At 33.9% G+C, this 8207-nt stretch overlaps 1 non-coding gene across 1 annotated transcript; it reads right to left on the bottom strand.

The window, feature by feature from the left end:
* Positions 1-5655: 5655 nt before the first annotated feature.
* Positions 5656-5758, bottom strand: MIR156I (microRNA MIR156i). Its single transcript, NR_127739.1, has one exon. It is a non-coding gene; the product is annotated as a microRNA MIR156i (primary transcript).
* Positions 5759-8207: the final 2449 nt, after the last annotated feature.

Consider the following 8207-nt stretch of genomic DNA (forward strand, 5'->3'; position numbering starts at 1 on the left):
TTCTTGATCCTCCATATAACAAACATTGGTTGTAAGATCTTCTATAGAAGTTGAATACAGGTTTATTGTGTTCACTACCATAGAGCTATCATGCATGCTTTCTCTTCTCCAAGAACTTGGAATTCTAATCTCACCTCCAACTATTAATTATGATAACATGGGCAACGTATCCTTGTCCCAATCTAGTTTTTCATTCGCAAATGAAAGATACAACAATCAACTTTTATTTTGTTTGAGACAAAGTGGCTTTAGGAGTGCTTCGCGTCTCACATGTAACCTCTCAAGATTAGATAGCGAATCTTCTCACCAATTGCTATCCAAAATTGGCCATCACCAATTGACATCCAAGATTGGTGTCTACAATGGCTCCCCATCTTGTAAGGGTATGTTAGACCAATTGTTATTGGTTATTTTGTGACATTCCATATCGGATAGGAGGGAAAGTTCCTGACGCTATATAAGTATGACCTTTTCTTAACCCTGTAGACGCGTTTTAAAGCCATGAAGGCCCCTTTGAGTCCAAAACGGACAATATTTACATGGTTGGGAGCGGGTCTTTACAAATGGTATCAGAGTTGATCTCCGACCTTGGTGTGGGGATTTATTTGGCCCCGTAAGGGTGTTCGTTTGTTTGGTTCCACAATCTCGTGGGACACAACGAGGATGTTGTGTCTGCATAGGGGGAGGGGGGGTTTGTGACATCCCACATTGGATAGGATAGAAAGTTCCTGGTCTTATATAAGTATGGACTCCTCGTAACCCTGTAGACGCGTTTTAAAGCCGTGAAGACCCCTTTAGGTCTAAAGCGGACAATATCTACACGGTTGGGAGTGGGTTGTTACACATTCAAATTCAAATTCAGAACTACTTGGTTACTCAACAACTTCGGTTCCTACAATCTTTCCAATTTAATATCTTAACAAATTCCTTTATTTGTTGAATATTGTGTTGCTATTTTTATGTATATTTTAAATTCACTCTCTGATGTAAACCTTGTATATATATGGCAACTTGAAATTGATAATAAACAACCAAGCTCACGCCATTTCCATTATTCTTTATTATATAAACTCTTCTATCCTCGTCCCAAGAAGTTGCCCTGATTGTTTGTGGGGTTGTTCTATTGGTTAAAGATGTAAGCCTTGTGACAGGCTCCACCTTAATTGTAGACAACCACGGGACTGTTATGGAATTTTAGTTGCAACATTAAAATAGGGTTTTCTAATTTTTTAGGTTTTCATGATCATCCATAAGAATAATCTAGCTAAACCTTTTGCCATTATCTTCAGCCAATTAGAATAACGCTTTGTTAAATTCTGCAAATGATATATCAAATTGTGAGAGAAGAGTCAAGAAATTTTGGATGCTCATATTTGATAAAATATCCTGTGAAGAGAGTTAGGTCTTGTCTTTTTGTTTTTTTTTTTTGTTTTAATCTGAAGTTTTAATAGGGTTCACATTCTTTTAGAATGCTTGATATTTTTTAGGTTAAGTCTTAGTCCCGACTTTCCTTTTTTTAAAATATAGAACTAGAAAAGTTGAACTTTATTTGAGATTTGAAGTCTTAATAATAATTTTTTTTTCATAGATTTTTATTCACATCTTTCATAAACTCAGGTTTCTTCAAAATCCAAATAAACAGACAAATGCCGGCCACTGTAGTGTAGGTTTTGTTGTAACAGTTTCTAATGGAGCAAAAAGTTTGATTTGGCTTGATAAGTAGGATCTATTGCAATGCATGCATGAAATTCTTACTTCATACGGGTGTTCCTTTTTTTACTAAACCTATTAAGGAGTATGATATGTATATTGAATCCAAATCCTGTAAATTTAAAATTTTAGAAAAGATATTGATAATTTAACATAGTATCAGATCTTGGTTTAGCGGGAAGATTGATCTCCTTTTCTACAATTTACATTTTTCCTATTTGTTTGTTATATATGAATCCGAATTTTGTTTGTCTTTTTATAAGTATAAACTTTTAGGAAAATAACAAATAATTTAATTTATTTTACCGAAAACCACAAAAATCATATAAAAAAGAATTTGTAGCTGCAATTCTTTTTTTCTTCTTTAGTTGATATTGAAGTCCTATACACTTTCTGAATGGTCTCCTTAGAGATATGTAACATACAAAGATGATGTGTGGGGCTTACTTCTGGTTTCTAGCTAACTCCATGGGTCAGTGCCTTTTCTGCATTTACATAACAGAGACATCTTTAGGTGACACTACTGAATTCTTTGGTGGAGTCCAACGGGATTATGCTCTGAAATACACGTGAAAGTGGCAGATTTTGAAGGTGCTAGGGTTTCTAAAAACATTGGGAGTAGCAATCTTATCCTCAAGGACATACATGAATGATGTAGCATCTGACCAATTAACTGTTACAATAACCCGTTTCACCTTCAATATTACAAGAATTGCCTTTCAAAAGCTCATTATCCACCTAACATGGCTGCAGGAGATCAGGCCAATAGTGTTGGCAACATATGACAGCATGCAGCCAACTTTCCAGCAATTAGTCCATAATTAATAAATGTTCAAGCAAAACAGAAGGAGCTTTGCATTACAATATTAGCGCAGATACATTTTATTAACTTATAGGATCAAATGATTGTTTTTCTTAGTATATTCACAGCTAGCTCCTAAGTTACACTTCAATATTTAGGATTTCAAGAGTGAACATGGATTATTCTTTACTATCTCTTCGAGCAACTTTTGATTTTTAATAATCTACCCTTGTTGGTCTGTGAAGAATTCATGCTAAAGGATGGATTCGAGCCAACTATATCTTGTTTAGAATACAAAGGGAATGATTCATATCCTGCAAATGCGTTAATATTATGCATGATTCATCCATTCTGAGTGCATGTCTACCACCAAGCACGAAAGCTCCACTAAAAAATAAGGAGAAAAATTAGCAGAAAAAATGATGGTAAATGAAGTAATCAAAAGGGTATTGAGAGATGATGAAATTACATTCCATGAATCAGAACTTTAGCATTTGTATCTAAATAACAAACATGTAAGATGAAAAGGAAGTGGAGTCTTCCACAAGTCCAACTGGCATGGATAGAATATATACTGGCTGTCTTTGACCATGGAGAATCAGCTGTGGACAAGACAAGACAAAACTTCCATGTGACTTTCCACTCCATCTTCTGCAATATCTATCCATTTGCATGTTCGTAATCTTTAGAGATCTGTCCAGTATTATATACAAGAGGAAACAAGATTTGCTTAATGGTTCAAGACATCTCACACAACTTCCATGTATAGTCATTACACAAAATAGATAGAACATATATTCATCCTCCATAATGGGAAAAAATTAGGAGCCTTTAAAGTGGTATGATAAATCAATTTAATAACTTAATATGACTTAATAACTTAATTTAAATCATTAAATAGATGAAACATGTTTGATAAAATAATTTAATATTATAATTTAAAATTATTTTTAACTTTAAGTATTAAGTCAAAATAAATATTTTATAGTTAACTTATGTATCTACAATACTTTAAGATGAATGTTTTATAAATAAATTTATTACTTAAAATTAATGAAAAGAAATAGGAACTAAAATTAATAAGGATAAATACTAATTAAATTAATGAAGGTAAATATGTTAATTTGATGATTTTAAATAAATTTTAAGTTTACAACTTAAAAATAATTTAATTCAAAATTAACTTAAATTATTAAGTAATAAGTATTAAGTTTTATCAAATACTCACTTATTTTACTATATTGCAGCTTTCACAATTATATGGGAAATGTTGAATACATAGATGTTTATTTTCCTTGTTCCATTATTGTGGTTTTCTCCTCTTTTGCCTTGCCCTATTTCATCATATCCAAATTTGGGGATACAAGATTGACAAAAGAGTGCTTCTAGAGATCTTATGGAGACTTTATCTTTAGTTCAATAAATTGATACTTTACTCACAATATAGATAGTATTCCCCAAAATTGTGAAAGAAAATCTTCATTTACTACGGATTTGTGGTTTTTTTTGTATCTAATTAAATTAAAAAGAAATTAAATGCCTGGGAAGGAGACATGGAAAAAGAGGTGGTTAATTACTCTATCTGGTCATTTCAATCTTTTGTAACCTATGTGTGTGTGTGTGAATATGAAAAAGGAATGTTAAGGATCATATCTATGACTCTTTCTGCTGATTAGATATAAAACGCCAATGGGTTAATCAATTCCATCCCTTCACTGAAACCACATTATTGAATTAGTTACAAACAAAGCCTTATCGAATGGGTTTTGAATCTAAAAAATATGGCATATATTCAAAGAATGGAAAGGCTGGGTCTTACAGAATATCATGGATGACTGCTAATGCATGGACATATTTATCAAGAAGAAGTTGTAAATTCAAGACTCTGCCCATATTTGTTATTTAGATTAGGAGATGCAGGACTCTTAGCAATTGCCTATTTATTAGGCAGAAATTAGTCACTAAATCAATGTCTTTAGATCGTTGTCCTTCATGTTTCCAAAAGTCTGTCATTCCTAATGATCTAATGAGATCATTGGTCATTGGTCATTCTCCGACGCTGTTGTATTTTTGTTGGGTTAGGAACCTTCTTGCTTCTCCCCTTTCTTGGAAACTAACTCTTGTATGTAACCTTAAAACCTGACAAGGAGATACATGGCTTGTTGAAATATTGGTGAAATTAGCTAGAGGAAGAAGATGAGAATGTTGTTGTAAATTCTTGGTACTTTGGGATACTAGTCAATGGATTCATCACCCACAAAACTGCAAAAACATTCCTCGGAACAGTGATTTACCTGATTGGAAGTACCTTACTGATCAGATCTTTATGCCGCAAGGATCTAAGCTTCCATGGATATAGGCCTAATGTTGGTCCTAGATTTTCTTAGTTTTCAGACTACATCAGATCTTTTCTGTTTTTGAAATAAAAGAAATTTGTATTATAACTTTGATATCAAGTGAAAGATAATTGTTGGAAAATTAAGTTGAAATTCTCTGCACAGATACCACCAAGTCATGAAAAATCAATCCAATAAACAGCTGAAGAGGAGAAAATTAAATTTTTCAGAAAGACATATCCAAGGAACATCAATTTCTTGGAAGAGTTAAAATTCTGTCCGATACCACCATGTAGGTGCAAGTGATTGACCAGACCTCAGCTAGATAGAGAAACTGACAGAAACATGACATCAAGCAAAACATATTTCTCGGGAATTTTCAATACAAGAAACAGGTGGGTGCAAGTTCAATTCAATATAAAGCTTAATGGAGAAACAAACAGATCAAAAGATGAGATCAAATCAAAACCATTAGATCTTGGAGTGTGGAGTAAGGTAACCAGTTCGGTAAGCTACATGCAGCGAGCCCTAGCTACAAGGATATCGTCAGACTGTACACGAAGACTTAAAACTTGATGATTGCCGTACATAAAACCACCACTGCTAATTGACAGCCTCCACATGCTTTGATCTTCTGGAATACCCAAGTGAACCTGTAGGAAACAATTAGAAGAAAATAAACATTGAAGTTTAATCTATAATTAACTTATCAGCGTGATGAAAAGAAGAAGAATGCATGAACAATTTATTCATTTGCTTCCTAATGCTAGTTAATTGTAATAATCCTAGTATTACGAGTATGGAGAGGGCCTTAAGGTGATGACAGAAGAATAGAGAGCACAAAGGAGTGAGATGCTGGCTCCTTGCATTTCATCATCTGTGCTCTCTATCTTCTGTCAACAACGTCACCAGTGCCTCCTCCAACATAACATTAAACAAAATATATATCCTGGGTATTTTGTGTGTGTGTGTGTAACAGAGAGAGAGAGAGAGAGAGAGGGAGGGAAGGAGGAAGAGGTAGAGGAAGAGGGAGTATGGTGGTTAGTTTTGTAAGGGAACCAAACAGAGACAGAGAGCTTTGGATGTGATCCTTAGGACTCCAGAGACCTCTATTTATAGGGGAAAGGCCATGCCCTATCAGATATACCTGTTTCACTTACAGCCTTTTTGCCCGTGAGATGAATGGATAAACTAAAAGATTGAAATTCGCCATAAGATACATCCACATTCATGCATTTCACATTGCTATGGAAAGTTACTATCCCAAGAGAAACCAAAAGAGGCCTTGAAATTCATGACAATCAGCATTTGCACTCATTTAGTATTGCCTTGCTGACAATCTTATTGCGGTTAAAAGTAATGAGCATAAAATGCAGCTGTAGATACATGATTTTTTTTCCTAAACCACTTACATTCTAACGCCATGCCACTGATTGAACCAAGAATAAGGACCCAATAGTCTTTTGATGTTGTAAGAGAATCAATTTCTTTCTGCAGTTGGGAAACAAACACGTAAGGAGGCAGACTACTTGGCGTTATCAAAAGCTTTTGATTTTGAAGAATGGAACACTTAGATATTGCAGAAAAACATATTAGAAATGGTAGACTTATACTGCATCAATATGACAGGAAATAAATAGCTGGATGAATTAAGGTGGAACCGCCAGTGACATTGACATTTAAAACTAATTTTCATATATGCCTGCTGTTCTCATGATTTTTTTTAAGCCACTAATTTGCCTTATTCAAACATTGATGTCCCTATTTAGTACAGGACTTTATTTTTGGCAATTTTAATCGTCAGTCACAATTGATCTAGTTTAACAAAATTTCCTATCTCCTTTTAGGGAAGAGAGTAGAGCATGAATTCATAGAAGTTATACACTCTTTTTCAGTCCATAATCAACTTTTGACAGTATTTTCCATTCAACATGCTTGGAAATGACTACATGATATATATATGTTACAGCTAGCCATAATAAAAGTGTTTAGTGGTAGTTACTTTGTTCAAACATGTCATCTTGAGATCATTGTTCAAGTTGTTTGTCCAGACGTATTACTTTATAGTTTATCAGGCACACATGATGAATTAAGGGAAAGTGCCAACAGACCTAATGCAAATGCATTTCAGTTTGTTAGAATAGCAGTTTCCTTGTTTTAGGAATATGCTATAATTTTTGAATGGGGTGTAGCTTTGACATTACTTCAAATTGATCAACTTATTAATGGAGCCTTGCTTAACCATTAGAGGGTACTGTTTCCAACTAGCTAGTGGTCTTTAACTCTGGATAATGGGTGGGAAATGAATTACAATATTAACTAGGGGCAGTTTTATATGGTGCTGGCCTCCATTAATTTCTCTTAAATTGACGACTTGCATTAAGTCTTCAGGAATTACCTATATCTGCAGGGAAATAGCTAAAAATTCACACTACCATTCCATATATATATTTGTGTTAGCAACCACAACTTTCTTATGAAATTATTGAGGGAGAGGGGCAGGGATAGAGACAGAGTGAATGCCGTCAGGGATTAGGCATGCTTGCAAGTTGCCAAGAAGCATGGAGAAGAAAGGAAAGAAGTGTGGAATCCCTCACCGCAAAAACCTTATCCTAGCACTCATAATTTGTCCACTTTCTTGGATGACCAAATGGGGCGGTGCACCGGTCCTTTTAGTTTCCACTTGTCATCACCCCACAAAGCTTCGCTCTTATTCCTTTTGTCGGCTTTCCTCGCCTCATCACAGCTATCATGGCCCTACTCTCAAAATTAAACTTATATATACGTAGGGCTCAACTTTGCCATGGTCCTGTCTATTTGTAGAATGTACTAGTTCGATCATTTTTGGAATGTCATATGATTAAACTTGTTAGAGGGTGAAAATTGTACTGCTCATGAAGTATGAGGAGGCTATCTTCATGTTTGAGAAGTAAAAGAGTTATTTAACACCATAACCTCCTTTTACATTTTCCTCTTTCATTTGAATACATTATTATGGAAAATTATCTCTCTCCTGAGGCATGAAATATCTCAAACAGATTTAAGGTCTCTATATATATATATTCAAAAGTAAATTTTTATAATAAAATAAAATTCTAATTTCTAATAAAAAGTAAAAATTATTTTTTATTTTTCTAAAAACTGTATGTAAAAATAATTTAATTTATCACACATCTATTTTACAAAAATAACAATTTATTTTTATTCTTTGATATTAAAAACATTTTTTTTAAATAGCCAAATTGTTCCTATACTTTCCAAAATAGAAACTACTTTTCGCCATTTAACTAAATTGTCCGAATATTTATATAGGAAAACCACTCAACATGTACATCTTGGGTTGGCTGGCTGATTGTTGG

Source organism: Vitis vinifera, chromosome 14, assembly GCF_030704535.1.
Source record: "Vitis vinifera cultivar Pinot Noir 40024 chromosome 14, ASM3070453v1".
Classification (NCBI taxonomy): domain Eukaryota; kingdom Viridiplantae; phylum Streptophyta; class Magnoliopsida; order Vitales; family Vitaceae; genus Vitis; species Vitis vinifera.